This window comes from Diadema antillarum, unplaced genomic scaffold (assembly GCF_040938485.1).
Source record: "Diadema antillarum isolate AM-2024a unplaced genomic scaffold, OU_Dant_1.0 seq00001104_RagTag, whole genome shotgun sequence".
NCBI lineage: Eukaryota > Metazoa > Echinodermata > Echinoidea > Diadematoida > Diadematidae > Diadema > Diadema antillarum.
Window position 1 is genome coordinate 453867 of NW_027271920.1, and position 17653 is coordinate 471519.

General features: G+C 41.1%; 1 protein-coding gene across 2 annotated transcripts in view; it reads left to right on the top strand.

The window, feature by feature from the left end:
* LOC139743734 (uncharacterized) overlaps positions 1 to 17653 on the top strand; it is a 92203-nt gene that overhangs the window by 64118 nt on the left and 10432 nt on the right. The gene's annotated exons all lie outside the window — the stretch shown is intronic.

Below are 17653 nucleotides of genomic sequence, written 5' to 3' on the forward strand. Positions count from 1 at the left end.
TTGCAGGATGTTGCATGCTGTGAGAGCTACCTGGCTTCAGCACTTCCGATCTACTGTAGATGAGTAGTTTTGCTTGTGGCTTGTTAGGCTTACAACGTCACTCAGTGAATGTTATTGTCTTCAATGGAAATTCCCCCCTGTCCTTTGTATTCTTGAAATGTTCAATTCATTACCCCTTCTTAACCTGTCAATTTCTTTCTTCTTCTCTTTTACCCCCTTGTGGAAATAGGAAGCCACCAATGTTTGAAAGGTCTCAAAAGTGTACAGAGCTCCACGGTCAGACTACTCAATAGAAATGCAGGGCTTCCCTCAACACGATGACCCTCATGAACTATCCTGGCCCTAGTTTTGTAAATCGTATCAAGGATGTGTGACGTGATTTTATCACTACCTTGTTATATCTGTGCAGGTATCAAATAGAGAGGTAGATTTGTAGACTTTTGGATAGATCCATAGACTGAGAAAAGACAAGTGGACAAGAATTCATTTTGTAGGCAGATATTAGTGGTTGATATCTTACCTGTTGAAGATATAGAGAGAGATGGTTTGCGAGATAGATGTATAGATTCATGAATCTGGATTGAAAGATAGAATGGGAAGACAGAGATATAGTATATCAAGAATATATATAGTAGTATGAGACTAATATATCAAGAATATGAAACATCAAGAAAATATTATTCGTAATGGTAGTCCAAGTCCTTGTACCATGTTCCTGCCCAAAGAACCTCTGGACAGAGGACAAGTTTTATAAAACACCTCATACATGTGTACATTAACACAGACACTCCAATATACAAAAGTGGATTGGACCAGCGAAAACATTTCTCAGTGTGTGGGAAAAGCACAGACTGCTGAAAGATGTAAATAAAACGTACAAAAAAAGCATGTCTGGACGAGCGAAAACATTCACAATGTGTGGGAAAATTACAGACTGTTGCACGATGTAAATCAGAGCCAGAAGCCTGAGTAGTATCATCTTTGAGATAATCATTTGGATAAGGGTATTAGCCCACAATTGACTTTTATATTTCATTTTTTTTTTTTTGGTTACCTTGTGTAAGTACAAAGTTTTATGAATACATTTTGATCAGCCCATCATTGAGGTGCATATGTTCATGTTATTGTAAGATTTTATCACCGCCCATGTATTAACTTTGTTTTTTTTTTGTAGTGGTGTACATTCATTACTAATACTATTCAAATAATAAAATACGATATCATAAACAGGTACCGCTAAACCCTTCCTGTGTACTACACATACACACACACACACACACACACACACACACACACACACACACACACACACACACACATACACACACACACACGCACACACATGCTCTCTGAATGAGACAGGCAACATGCTAATACTGTAAAGCCACAAAGATGCATAGCATGAAACTGTCGTTGATTTGAGCTGCAGGCCTTTCTCACCAATTGGCAACTGGCATTCAAGGCATTGTGTGTGCATTTTACTTGTGCAAATCTTGGCTCCTCACAAAATTCGTGAAAGTTTAATACGCACAAGAAATTACCGTTTTACAGACTAGTATATTGCTGAATTACTACAGACCATTTTTTTTTTCTTTTTTAAAATCTGGTCAGTGTTGCATTGATGATTCAGTAAATAAAGAAAGGCAGGTTAAGTATGATTAAAATGCATGCAAGGGGTTGTTTCTACCTTGCATGTCCCTATCATATAAACAAAGAAAAACTTTTAGGCCTGTCAGTTTTTTTAATACCTTTCAGTAGCAAGATTGTTCCTGCAAACCAATAAAAGCCATTAAAAATAGAAATAAAAGATAGTGTTTTCTTACCTTCATGTTGATTGAGGCAGAAGTGAATGTGGAATTTGTTAATAGTAAGGAATCTCAAAGTTACACAAGTTCATAGAGACTGCAATAAGTCATTACATTAATTTTATCTGTTGGGGAGAAGACAAAAATAATGAGGTTTAAATGATTGAAATGTTTTTCATACAACAATTGAGTGGCTTTTGTTTTACACATTTTCTTCCTCTATTTTGTATAAAAGACCTTCAATATAGATATGGTTAATCATTATCATAGTAGTGCAATATAAATAGAAAATAGAATTGTTGTACAACAAGGCATCTTTTCAGGTTTGTGCAACTAGCTTTAAACTACTGGTATATTGTGAAATAAATAGGATATCATGCATGTTGCAAGGTTTATACTCAGATGCATGATACATGCAGAAGTATGGCACACATCTTAGGATGTGGAGAAATGTAATGCTTGTTGAAGAATCACATAATGGTGTCTTTGTCCTGGTATTTTGTAGATTCGGTGTGGCCGAAGCCCTCGTTAAAGTGTTTTGCTTCTGGTTGTGTAGGACAAAACAAACACACACAGGTTTGTTTTGCTGTTTATGATCCGCTTCCAGAGGCTACTTCATTGTTTGCATGTAATTTGGGATCGGAATGTCGCGATTTACGTCAGCAAGCACCATTCGAAACATCATTCACTGCGTCCCAAGATCTGCGTCTCATTAATGAAAGTGTCATCACTCCGATCACACATATCTTACTCTTGCAGACTATTTTTATCGTGTGACCATGGTATCTAACTGCTATTATGACCGCTGCAACAGCGACACCAGTGACAAAGGATGGAAAATACATCAATTTTCTTTCATCGTCATAATTGATGTCATCAACTGTTATTTCTAGAGGTCTTTCTTTTCTCCTTGTTTTTGTCAACAGCCTGCCGTCCGTCCGAGTGGCCAAGAAAGGTGTAACAGCAGGGCTCAGGCGATGCCTACCCTTTTGTTGTGCATTGAATAGGAAAGACAGAGTTAGAGCAGTTGGGCAGTATGTTTGGCATTCTTTGCATACTCTTGGCTCCCAAAGTTGTTTGTATTGTCGTACATGTAAAGTTTTTCAACTGATGCAGAGAGAGGACCTCTTTCCGAAAGCATAAAAATTTGAACATTGGATTTAAAGCAAGTGGGTTTACCAATGTCCTGGTTACGGTTGATAGTTCATTATTTCTTGATGACCCCCCAGCCACCTGCATCCCTTTCTAGGTCCCGACCACTGGGTTTTCAGATGTTACTGTTTACCAAGAGATTTTATGTGCGGTGCCTTATCTGTGGATAGAGTGAGTAGGCGCACTCCCAAAGGGCAGCATGCTGCCGTTTGCATTGGAAGGCTACATTTGATGAGCTTCAGAGGATTGATAATGACATCTGTAAAGTTTGGGTAGAATTTAGGGCTGTTTGGTCTCCGCCGCCTCCCCATGGTTACCGTGGACTCGGTCAACGCGACCGCCCGCAATCTACGTCAAAAAACCAGTCTGCCAGAGGAATGCGGAAGAGCCTTTGTTCTCCGGGAATCGTTGGTTTGTGGGTTTTTGAAAACCATGGAGATGTTGAACACATCAACATCATCAGTGTTTACATGATGTAAATGTTTTTTTTTTTTTGATGAGTCGTCATCCCAGCCTGTATACCTAGTGGTAAAAGGTGAGACTTATGATATTGTTGGCATTTAAGAGACAATCTGTATTCTCGGCAGGTTTGTCTTCGTTGGTAGGAGGACAGAATTTTGTAGATGTCATTAAGGTGGAAGGGAGGATGAGTTGTGATTTAACAAAAGCTCTGAAAGGGTAGTCCAACATATTTATAGGCCTATATCATAATTCATATGTTCATGAGCGTGCTTCTTACTTGATGCCACTGATGTCATTTTTTTTAGAATGAAATTTGATTATTTTTCAATTTGTTGACTACAGTGTTTCTTCGTTGACTCTTTGTGCCATGTTTAGAGAGTGCTCGGAAGCATGCAAGCTTGTGCTTCTGAGAAACATCACGCATTGGAAATATCTTTCTTCAGAAGATTGGATACAATCCAGATCATAACTTTGTCTGATACTACCCAGTACTCAGCTTTATAGTTTTCTGTCAAAGCTTTGGCTGCAAAGGTAATTGCTGAATATACTCATCCTCTACCAATCAGCAGTGGAAAAAAAGCAACAAACAAACGAAGCATCGAAATGCCAATTGTGTGGGTATTAATGGATTAGGTCCAGTCCTTTCTGCACTCGGTCCTTTGAAGTTCTCATCATGTCGGAACTTGTTCTCCCTTTCACCTATAATACATTGCCTACAGAAACTTTTTTTTCCCCCATGGAATCACCTTTGAATTTAATGCTGATAAATCCATTTATGAGAATACATTTTTTAGTGCTCCCATCAGTTTGAACTGTCCTTGTCTACAGAAACTTGATGGATCATGTACAGAGTGGATTGGGGATTGCATGAGCTTGTTGGATACTTAGGGTTAACCTTTTCCCCCATGTTTCTTTGCCATTTCTGAAGGGTATTGAAAACCATGAAGAAGGAGAGCTTTACCAGTGATCTCATGTCCTCCAGCTACGTCTTACGAGGATACCAATCTGAGAACTGAAGCACCTGCTGTGGCCCATTTGAGGAATAGACAAGGAAGTTTGGAAATGTATCTCTTTTGTCGCTTGTATGTCTGAATGTGCCATCAGAAATGACTTTCGGAGCATTATCTCTCACATTCTAGCGTCTGAGAGCAGGGTCGCAAGTATAAAAGCGTGATATCCAGTGATCGCCTCATTATCCCAAGATGGTGATATGATATGGTATGACATAGTTAGCAATAACTTTTGACAGGTATATGACCAATGAAAGACCAGAGTTCCATGCCATTTCAGTAAAGCTCATAATGCTTTCTGTCTTTTTTTTTTCTTATCACTCAATTTTGTGCCATAGATACAGTCAAGCTTAGTGGTAGACGTATGATTATAAAAGCTGACATACACCTCTATAATTTGTGAATATGGAAGCAGAGTTATGATCAAAAAGGGAGAGAGAGAGAGAGAAAGATACCAATTTAACAGAAAGATGGAAGGATAGGGGCAATGTTGACGCCAGCACAGATCGTATATTGCACACTTGGTAGAGTTTAAGTTCATTCTTGCCTTCAGCCTCTTTACCCTTTGCTACTCTTCCAAGGTGAAAGCCAACCACGTGAAAGTATCAGAGCCATTGACACCCACAATGTTCAGATTGTCTTTTGATCTACCCACACCATTTGAAAGGAGCTAGTATCACTAATCCTGGGGAACAGACTCAATTGTTTCATCTGTGACAAATCTGAAAGTCCCAAGGAAACTCAATACTTCTTTATTCTCTCTCTACTCTCTCCAACCCATCTGTATTGTTCCTGCTGTATGCTGCTGGATTAATATGCCTATGAAAGGAACACAGATTTATCACTATACAAGAGTTAGACTTGGATCATGACTCGTGCTCTGCCAGTGTATGAAGAAAGAGACTGAGACAGGGGGGTGGGGTGGGGGGAGAATATAGAGAGATTAAATGAAGAGCGCACAAAGACAAGAAGGACTGGGGAGACAGTGTGCCCATATCCTGCCTTTTGTGACCAAGGCGTGACATCAGGCTATTGGGACATTCCCCATAACTGGACACTTCCAAAGCTTCTTTTGTGGACGTTGATCCCCTCTAAGTCAACTGTGAAATACATCATTGTCCTGCAGGGGTGAGTGCCCATTCAGAGCCAGCGGTCAGCTGAGTCCAGACGTAACCTGCCCTCTCAGCTCTTGTCTATTGCCCCTTCATTTCTACTCGGACCGGCTGTGAGTGCAGTTCAGTGATATCATCGTGTAAAGGAGGATGACGGCTTTCTTCATGTAGTGGTTTGGAGAGATTTACTTTGATTAATTTACGCACTGATTTCACTGGTGGAGTGGTGTTGTTTAATCTTTCTCCTTTTTACTTTGGTGTGTGAAGACTGGATATCATTGGAATAGACACCCAAAACACTTTGTGGGACCACCCATTTGTGCCTTCCTATAGAGTGGACAGGTTTGTTGTTTTTCTCTTTTTCATGTTCTTATACTTTTAGTACTACATCTATCTATCACTACTATAGATTGTGCTGCTGCTGCTACTGCTACTGCTACTACTACTACTACTTCTAATTCTACTACTTCTGCTAAGTACTACTATTACTACTACTGCTCCTGCTGCTGCTGCTACTACTACTACTACTGTTGCTACTACTAGTACTACTACTACTACTATTACTACTACTATTACTACTACTGCTACTACTACTACCACTACTACTATTACTATGATATTACATTGTACTATTATGATACTGCTCTTACTTCACTACTACTACTACAGTTGTACTGCCACAACTTCTTGTTCTTGTATTATTACAACTTTATTTTAGGAATATATCTGCAACTGTGGCGTTCAGTGGCAAAACACTTACAGTAGTATACAGTGCAATACATGATTGTACACACTACTCTGTCTGAATGTTTGTGAGGATTTAGGTAAAGGCTAGAAGTTGATGTGCAACAACTTCAACGGCAACGAAAAGCACATCTAAATTGTAAACAACACTGGATTTCATGTACCATCCTGTGGTATTCTTTTGGCGAGTAAACAATCAAGAAGCAACAACGTACGCTTGACTACATGTACATGCAAATCATTGGAGCATTTCCTGTTCTTGAGTAAAGAGACCAATTAGACGTTATTTACCTATTTTCATTGTACAACTAAGAGCAGTAATTTTCCTTTTGTTGTTGTTTTTTTTTCAAGGCTTTGATTGTACATTTTGTAGTATTAGGGGTGTGCATGCACAAGTATTGTAGCATTCCTTGTGCAGATATGTAGTATGCATTGGACTCGATTTGTAGGCCACTGACAAAGACACTAATTACTTTTGTTCGATTGGAAGGGACTCCTCCCCATGTAATTTGGAGTAAGATGTCACATCTCAGCATGAATCCATTCTGAGTCCCTCTTGTGAGATCTCCCATTCGTCCATTATTTGACTCCCGCTTCCTTTGTCATATTAAGGGGGTTAAAATATTCATGGGCAAACCCTCCTCCCCCTTCCCCCTTTTCTCCCCACCGTCACAGCCGCGCCATTGGCACTATAACTCCCATCACAGCTCATCCATTTTCAAGTGTGTATTAAGACTAGTGATTGCATTCAGTCGTACAATGTTAGGAGCCCCGCCATAATCGCTCATTATCGCAGACCCCCAAGGAGCAGCGACTCTAAGAACAGGCACGACCAGACTGGAGGGGGCGGGCGGGCGGAGCCCCAAAGAAGACTTCACTGGGCTGGTGATGGTGGTGTCGGTGGGGATGGTAGTGGTAGTACACAGTAGATGGAAGAAAAGAAATGCCTGCGAGTTTGGCTTTGTGATTACAGGCTGCCGCTATTAACACACTATTGACACAAGAGGGGGACTGTTTATGTCGGGGATTTGGGCCGTACGACTAACATCCGATTTGCTGGATCAGAGGGAAGGCGGAGAAAGAGAGGAGAGACGAGGCAGCCGGTCCTTGTCTGTACAACTGTTAACCTCCATGTGCCGCAGCATGCTGTAAAGGGTACAATCACAAGGAGATAAGCCGATATGATAGCTTGAGCAGCAGAAGAAGGGGGCTGTCTAGTAAATCTTGAGTCATGATGGTAGTGCGGACAATTCCTTGATGAACATGCAGCACTGTGATGATATCAAAGAGAATTTTTGTTGCTCCAAAATGGACAGTGTTCTGCGCCTGTATCCATCTTGTGAAAACAAAATTAAGATCACCTTTTGCTAACATTGGAAGATTTCTTTTTTCTTTAAGAAGTATGAATGGGAAGTCATTTTTATTGGAGCTTTACAGGAAATTCAGTGACATTGTTGGAAGATTACATGTAAGTTTTGCACCATCTTCAGAATTCTTCAATCGGACATTTGTTTTGTTTTGTTTTGTTTTGTTTTGGATGGGACACAGAGTGATCAGGGTCATCATCGAAACAGAGGTAAATGTATACTGTGTGTGCCGGATTGTCTCTGTCTGTCTGTTTTTTTAAGCATGAATTTAAGTTACTGATAGACCAGATTACAGTGATCAATACAACGCTTATGCAGTTCTTTCCATTTAGATGTCACCACAATCATTTCTGAAAGTATGCTGCATGCGGTAAATTAAAAAAAAAGTAAATATACTTTTTCCAAATTGAGGAATGACATCTCATCTAATTAACTTAGTAGTGCAAAATTCCCAAAGCTCTACAGAATTTCGCACAAAATTAACATTGCTCAGAAATGAGCAATTTACATAATCAGATTACTAACGAAAAACACAAAAAAGAACAAAAAGAATGGAAGCATTCTAGGTGGGCTTTAAATGTGCATCTACCTGTCAAGGAATTTCCTCTGCAAAAACTCCTGTTAGCTTACTTCAGAGTGTGCATTTTCTGAATAAGATGACAGCTCCTGTGTGTTAAGGTTATGTTGTGGTGGCCTGGTGTAAAGGGAGGGAGAGAAGGAGGATTTGCCTCATCCCTCCGTCCATCATTAAGTCGAGAATCATCCCTGCCTTGTCACGTCATTGTCGCATCAGCTCCGCATCATCTTCGATCCTGTTTGACGTGCTCCCATTAGTGTCTGTCGACACCTTCGTCCATTCTCGTGGACTTAGATACACTGTCATTACCAGCCTGCCATCACTTGGCGCATTTACGGTATGGACTGCGGTATCTTTCAATCTACATGTACATGATATGCACGCATCTCAGAACATTGCTCGCTGCTCTTTCTGTGTTTTGTTTTCTCGCATTACTAAAAGGAGATTTCAACTGTTTGCATTTTGAGAGTGACGTTGTGCGGTCCTTTGCAAAATATTGAATGTCGTTTAGATGGATAGCCTGCCATTGTTTCTGCAGAACTGTATCAAAACAAAAAGAAATGTAATTTATTTCTTGACAAGTCTTCTGTTTGCTATAAGGGAGCAATTAATGCATTCTCGTGAATATTGGATTTTTGTCGAAAAAAAGACATAATTGGCTTGATAGCTGCTACCATGGTATCCCTCTTTCTGAGACAGTTAATATCTCCTCGTCATATTACCCACATTTTGCAATACAGATTGTGCCCATATAAATGGATAGCAATTATTTTGGGGAGTAGCCGCGGGAGAGAAGGAAAGATGCAACGGCCTCACCTCCCAAAATGCGATGCTCGAGTTGGTGGCCGAGGGCTGCATCTCAGGTTTCCCCCCGCGATACCATTTCAATCCCTCCCTTCCCCGTAAAAATTGTGTAAGGGGTGTTTTCCTGAGGAGTGGGTCATTTGTGCCCCTTTGCACTTTTTTTCCTCTTATCCCCTTCTTCCTCTTGCCTCTCGGCTGGAACTGTGTAGTATTTGAAAGAGACCCCCCTCCATGCACCCGGAATAATTGTGGGCTTTCCCTTGATATCCTTCCCACACCCTGTGAGCCGGGTTGTATATACACGTGTATATCCACCTAATGCACAGGTCTCCTAGTTCCTCATTAGCAGAATTCATGGTTGAATAATTCATTTGCGAGAGGTTGGAGATGAGGCATATTTATATACTGTATTTTGTATGGTAGACAATGGAGATCCTGTAATAATATTCAGGGGGATATCGTTATCTTCATATCTAGTGCTTGCTCAAATGTAATGCACCTTACCTTTAATGCATTGGAACCATTAGTTGTTACACTTCAAAAGAAGATTAACGTCCAGAGGAGTGATAAATGCCTCTGTGTTGGAATATTAAAGCATCTCCAATGAGATGAGATGTTGGTAAAGTAATGCAAATTAAATGTTTTAAAAGCAAACTGACTGACGCAGTTAATCAGTTTACCAACTTAATGCAGGCTGCCTTTTTATGAAAAGTGATCCACAGTAAACAAAGGCAGTATGCCTGATACTTGCCAGACATTGGCAATGATTGAAAACATAATTGCATTGGTTTACCCTGAAGAAGCAGGTGACATACATTACTATATATGCAGAATTTCTAGACTCTTTGGCTACAAGCATCCATGATGCTGAATATATTAGTGAACCTTTCTCCATGAAACACTGCAATCAACTCTTGTTTTCTTTCAGTGTATACAGTAGATGTAGTGTGATACCAGGCAAACAGGTTTAGTCTCATGCCTAGCTACAAAATAGAGTGCTGGCATCTTGCTGTAGATGTTGTGCCTTGTGAAAGTAGAAAAGGGGAAAGTGCAGCGAAACTACAGGATGGAGGGGGGTCAGGATGTATCAACAATGCTCCTACAGCCAGGGTACAGCCGATGCTTCCTGCATTCATCGCACTTGTAGCGGCACTGACCCATGGAGCGGACAATATTGACTGAGCCGAGGAAGAGGGGAGCGGGATGGTGGAGGGGAGGGCGCTCTTGTCTCGGTGTGGCTTTCTTCTCTTTCCTCCGTCAAACGCCACTCAAATCTGTCAGGGCTGCTGAGTGAGTGAGTGAGAGGGTGGGGAAGGGGGGCGAGGAGGGCTAGTAAAATGGGAGGAACAAAGGGCCAAAGGGAGTGGGTGTAAATGAGGGTTTACAAGGGTGCTTCATGTGTTTGTAGGTTAAGACCCCTTGTTGGAGGTCAATGTAGGGACAGAGAAGGAGAGAAAGAGAGAGATGGATGACACGAGGCTACAGCATGAGGAGGAGTCTTCTCCTTCCTTCAGCACTGTGAAGAATCTTCTTACAGTAGTTCTTGGGTAGTAATAGACCGTCTACAATTTGTATCTTGCCTCAGTTGAATCCACAGGGACCAGAACAAAATCCTTCAACTCATGCGAATTAATACATTTCAACTTTCATAATAGAATGTTCTTATGCTTATATCTCCATCCGGGGTAGAATTTGTCTTTGACGCAACCAGTTTTTCGGCCTGTGTGAGGTCAACTTAGGCGCGGTTGACTGTACAATTTTACAGAGGATTGTTTTTTTTTTTCAATCAAAAGGAATATATCTCAAAGTATTTTCATGTGTTATCATTTGTCACAGCTCCCTTAAATCTCCTTGATTCTGCAGGAGGCTACCCAGAAATGTTGTACACTAATGTATATATCCTTTCATGAGCTTACAAAAGAATATGAAGTCCTAGTTCGGATGATATTTGCTTGTTGAGATATTTGTAATATAGCATTCTCTCCCTAATTGCTCTTAGGCACCTCTCTATATTGAAGATAATGTTTGTGGCCCTGATTTATCCCATAGATTTATAGTCAAGTTCAAAATTTCTTATAGTTTCCAGGCCTTGAAATTGTCTAGATGTTTACCATGGTACTCCTCCAGTCCTAACTTAGGATAGGAGGGGAAAAAAAAACCTCCAAGAAAATATGCATGATATGCTCTCATGAATGGAGATTTAGCAATTTTTATTCTATACCATTTGGTATGGATAACACATCATCATTCCCTATATGTGGATGGAGAGATGATAACATGCCTAGAACGTTGGTTCAACACCCGAAGCATGCAGGAGGAGGAGGAGGATCAGCATGGTTATTAACCTCCAGTGCCTGCACCTACAATGTGGTACCTCTCCTCCCAAAGAAGTTTGTTGTGGTGGGGAGCGGTGAATGGTGATGATGGACTTGTCTAGGGATCGTGTGGTGTCCAATTTGGCTCCTGATGGGGCGATACAATAGGGGGGCAGTTCACCCCTGGAGGAACTTTGTGGGGTCCTCTTGTTGTTTTGGAGAAGGAATGTCGGGGCAGCAATTATGCCATTAGGGGAATTATTGGGGTAAATTCACTCAATAAATTTGATCCTCAGAAGAGCTACTTTTCCATATGTCAGGCTGGTGTGCAAGGTATTCAAACTCACATATGTTTGACTCCAGGGCCATGTACATTGTGCACTGCCGTCACAAATGTGGTAGGCCAAGTTACAGTACAGGGCAATGGTATATGTGTCAAGCGCACATTTGTTCGTGAACTGCATACCTCATAGATCATGGTCCCTGACTCTGTTGATGTTTATTTTGATAAGCACCCATCATTTTTCCTCCCCCACCAAAATGCCAATCACAATTACAATACAACACTCATTTTTTTGTTGTTGCAAGAATACGAAATGAAATTGTGCTTTCAGTGTTTGATACAAAAAAAATTGAAAAAAGGACAAAGTCATGGTACATTGGGAAGCATTATGGAATGACGTGAGATTGAGAAATATTTGTTCGAGGATTGCACTACTGCATGCATGTATAACTACAGCTCTTTCCACCTCCTTGTGTATACAAGAAAATGGGCGAATGATGCTGACCCCTTGTGGTTTGCCCCAGGTGACTACACGTATAAGCAATAGTCAGCAAACGGTATCAACCAGGTACATTTGTGCCATACACTTTATAAATGAATGCATGAATGAATGAATGAATGAACAGCATTGCATATTATAATAGGGAAATAGGGCCAACCATCTTAATGTTCTGAAGGTAGCTGCGAACCGTAACTCATAAACTGCTGGATGGAAAGTGTGGCTGCTTTCATACTCTTGTGTCTTGAGCATTGTAAGTGCTTCTCTAAAGTAGACCAGTTTCAATTACCTAAACAACAGTATAGACATGACTCATCAATGTGTGTAGATTAGACTTTGATTTTGTATTAGTAGGCATGTCACTCGCGCGCACCCAAAAATCAGCTGTTTCAAAATGATCGTGCGTGTTAGGCCATTTTCATGTGAAGTGAGTGAATGATACTGGGGTGAGAAATCATGATTGTTTTGTTAAATTTTTGAATGATGAGAAATAAAAACATACATATTTAAGAAAAAGTGTCTGTTTCTTACGTGTCTGTGTTGATGTGTGTGCGTTTTTGACGACAAATACGAAAAAAAGAGGCTTGAAGCGCGGCTTTACCGACACGGTCAGCGAAGCTCGAACGGCGATATCTCGGTGGCAACCTCAGCGCCACGCAATTTCGTAACCACTTTGTGTGTGCATAGGCTCTTTTTCTGCATCGTTTCCGGATGCCACACGTAATATATCTGGAAATGAGGTTGCCAATCACCAAGCTGTATACCTTGGCATCGGGTACCGAGTCCCGAAATTTTCCAAGATAGCGACTCGCGCCGGCAAGCGACGGGAAGGCAAGAAGATGTACTTTTTTACCCGAATTTGCTCGAATATCTAAATTTCGATATCAGATTATTAATTTTGAAGTATTTTCCTTTCATTTGATATATGATTCATTTTTCAATTATTTTCATGGCATTTGGGACAGCTTATTGTTTTCCGCCTTCCACTCTTTTCTGCAGAACTGCCTACGCTACGCTATGGCCGCGAGCCACGAGTCAGGGTTTGACCTTGGGCAGCGCTATGCCTATCTTTTACACATGTTAGCTGGACTTAGTTTATTTTTCAACAAATTTGACTGGCCCGTCAGTGAGTATTAGGCATACTTGTATACAGTATATTATAATTCCTGAGAGGCATATAACGCTACTTGACTCCTTTTATCAAAAGTGCACCTTTTAGTGCAATGTCCCAGTGGGAAAATACTAAAATATAGAATTACACATTAATCTTGAAAGCCAACATGAAAGTCAATGAGGTGGGACTGATGGTAGATGAGTGTAGGGGGATGTATGTAATGCTGCTTGTTGGATGTGCATTCACTTAGCTATTCATGTCATGGGCCTGCCGGTAATAGTGACTCATTTTGCAGACATCTCCTTGTCCGTATTCAGTGCATGAACTCCTGTGAGTTGTACACTGTATGCTGTTTCTTGACAATACCAATCATTTAACGTGGTGTACGTGTCGGCTCTACAAAGACTTGCAGGTCTTTCAAGAGATACCCTACTTTTTAAACAAGTGACGTAAGAGAGCATACCGTCCATTGAAGATCGGGGATGGGACGGGGATGGGGGGGGGGGGGGGTGGGATGGGGTCTAGGAGGGCTGGTGAATGTTCGCAAATGATCAGTCATATTGAGCAAATTTTATGATAAACAGAGAGTCGTCAAGTCTGTGAACAGAGCCCAAGTTTTCCACAGAATACCATTAAGTATTGATGTGTTTTTCCAACCTACATTGTTAATCAGGAGTGTTAGGTACTGTACTGCCCTTAAATCCAAGGGAAGAAAAGTGAGCTTTTTGTTGTACTACATCTGCTAAAGGGGGCTCTGCTAAAAAAAAATACATCTTTAAGTTTGTTTTTCTGTGAATCAACCCAGAGAGTCGATGAACCTCCTCCCCTCACATGAAAAACATCAACAAAAACATAGACAGCAAAGTGCCTTATACCAAAAGCAACATAACTGAAAAAAAACCCCACAAAAACAGAGGTACATTAAAGAATTGAATATAACCTCAAAAGAGTATTGAATGGCAACATCAAAAGTGACCTCCTTTCACTCAAAGTTAGTTACAGCATATATTGAATCACTAATAGGGAACCAGATGGCTAAGTCACTTTCATTGTCAGAGCGTTGCCTCAAAGCGAGGCTAGCTCCTAATTCATCTCAGGGATGCGTACACTGTCTAGATTCATTCAGAAACGGCTCACACATCATCTGTAAAAGTTATCAAGAAATTTGGCGGGGAGGACAACTACAAACATGTACATGTAGTCGTGCAAGAGTTTTGATTACCAATCATGATGCGCCCAGCTTGCTTACCTGGGGGTTCTTCACACTACAAAAAAGATATCACATTTAGTCTGTTTATGAAAATTTGTTCAATGCTACTCCATGCCTGTTTTTGTTTTTGTTTGCCTGAAATCACCCTAAAATCATGCTTCAGTCACCACATTTAAAAAAAAGAATGTCTGCCAAACTATCGTTTAGATGTCTTCCACAATTGACATTTGATCCATTCTTAATTTGCATCTATCGTCTAGACGACTCAACTTTCCTAAAAATCATCTGAGCAGATGGAGCTTAGCTCTTTGTCTTTTATTCACTTGCCAACAAACCACCCATGAATTGTGAATATATATATATATATATATATATATATGATTTGGTTATAAACTTTTTCTTTGAGAAAAATACAAGATCCTATCCGTATCAAATCAGAGTAGATTTGAAGGGAAGGGGGAGGAGGGGGGAGTGTGGAAGAAATATGATATGACGAAGTTCATACCTCAGTGTACAGAGCACTCAGGTGGGCCCTAATTAGCAGTCCCGCTCAGCTACAATGCCTGCATTACTCTAGGGCCCCCCAAACCTGTGGTGTGATTGTGATTTGATGAAGATTCTGATAACGTGGTTACTCTAGGAGAGGAGAAGCCCAACTTTAACTCGGGAACTGATGAGCCGAAGATCCAAGATGCTCCATGCCTTGAAGTCAAAGTCATCCACGCTAAGCACCGGGTTTCTGTCTTTTAATCACGCGTATGAGTTCCTCCTTGGCATTTATCAAAGATTCATGAAGGACGTTCTTTTTCATTTAGCTCATCAGCCCCCGGCCCGCTTCCAGCGGGAGAGGGGCATTCGTCCCCTAGTAACTTCACTTCTGTCTCTCTTCCTTCAATGTCTAAGTGACGTATCAGAGATCTCTATTACCGTTTCCTCCTGTCCTCCTATTTGTAATTGGGCTTCTCGGACGTGACTCGAGAGCTCCCGTAATCATTGGAGAGGAGGAGGGGGAGGGGGGTTGGAGGGGGTCATTAGGAGCGCAAAGTTTGCGTCCTCCAGACAATTTGCAGAGGATGGTTATTGCAGAGGATCGAGAGACATGGTGCGATGCGAGTGGAAGAAGAATTTGAGCTGGGAAGGCAAATGATGCAGAGGAGTGGCAGGTACATACTTCTGTATGTAGTGAATGAAATAGTGAATGATGTGTCTACAAATATCTTAATATTCATTGCTGTTGGAGTACGGGTAATCTGGTACAGGTAATCAATGAGGCGTGGGGGTTCATTATCAGGAGAGACCTTCTTTGTGAAGGATTACCATCTCATTGAGCCAAAGCTGAATTTGCTGTTTTAGACAAAATTAACTGATTCTGTCGCTAGTAAATGGTACATACATGTATGTACGTATAATGCAGCCTGTCTTTGTGTTGCACTCTATTAAAAGAAAAGAAAGTGTAATATGTTGAGGTTCCTAATCTTGATGTCTTGTAGCTGGTCTATATGAGCCTTTGAATATATATATATTTTTTTTTGGGGGGGGGGATGTAAAGTATACGTGTGCATTTTTTCTTTTATCCTGACAACATGCCTTCATCTTGCCCTGTGCTGATACATTGTATGATGATCTACTATCGTTATTACTGGCCGCCTGCCTGTGTTAAGTATGCTATTATTCTTGACTATGCTCACATCACGAGTCCACATAGAACAAAGAAAACCAAACAAAACTTAACATATTGGATAGCTTAATATATATATCTTACACAGAGTCAATATCTCCCCTTCTTCCCCTCCCCCCAACCCCAACTGAAAATTATGATTGTGACCAGTGAGACGTACTGGAGGGCTCCCATCTGCACTTGATCGCTTCCCCTCCGCCCGAAGAGCCTGCCCCCACTAGATCACCGTTCCATCAACATGGCAGGCCCTATCTCTGGCCATACATCACCCTATTACATTTCCAATAACTCTCCTGCCATTCCGCGAGCTAGCAGAGGGGGGTAACAAGAAGGAGGTACGGCACTCCGTGAATTGGCAGCTCATATATCTTTCTTTTTTCCCCCTTTTTTTTTTGACCAAACCCCCTCCAGGCAAGCGCGTCCCAGACAAACATCGATTTTGTCACCGATAGCGGGGCGATTGGTCTGCTCGTATCTCGTGGAAAACTATCACCTTGATTACTTTGTGATATCTTCCCTTTGGGAGAAGGGGGAGGGGAGGGGCTGCATGGGCTATTATTCTGGGTCAGTGGAATTTGGTGTTATGAGGTCACCGAGGACTTCCGATGTCTGTCTGTCATCCACTAATCTTAATTAGAGATGCCCGTGAAATGATACTCTTTTATGAAAAAATATTTGCTGTGATTAAGTTCTCTCCATAGTGCAGGTACTCTTTGGTATCTGTTGGAAGTTTTATAGGGCAGAAAGTTAGCAGTGTGCGATGGATGTGAATGTTTTGCTTTGTTTTTTCTATGCTTTCAGCAAGGAGCTTTTCTTATTCAAGTTAGTTGTTGTAGTGGTGCATTTTGTTACTTTCAGGCAGCCATGGAAAGAGGAATGCGTGGATGAGAGAGTGTGAGATGATGGTGATACTGTGAGAATATCAAAAAGAGGTTTGTGTGAAGTTGTTGCTTTGGGTCGTTTTTAAAGTCCCAGGAAACAGCACCTATCTAGATTTTCAGAACGTCAGGGGTGTGATCTATCAACTCGCTGAGACAACAGGAAGAATCTGTGAATGCGCAGTGAAATCAATGTCATTCCACAATTGTTCTCGCCTTCGTTTGTATTTTAAGTCCATCCAGAGTGATACGTATGCAGCACACGTTAGCAGATCCAGGCAATTTGTTCTCTGTTCTGTAATATTGGCATGTGCCACGTAAATGTATCTTTAAATAGTTGACGAATTGCTTTCTCACAAATTTGCAAAATGTCCATATTTGATACATGGCACTTACAAGTTGATAGAGGATAGACTCCTGTCGAGTTTGCCATGAAATGTCAAACTCCGTCACGTTGTCTCTGTTGTCTAGACACATTGATTCAAGCCATGAAATGGTTATGTGAAGGCTGTCAATTTACAGGATGTATTTCCTTATAGATTGATCGCCGAATCTCTCGACTCTTGTTTTTCGCCTCTCAGATTCTATTGTCGCGGGCCATTCTGGCTCTTTGCTGGATTCATTTGCTCCCTCGTAAAGCTCG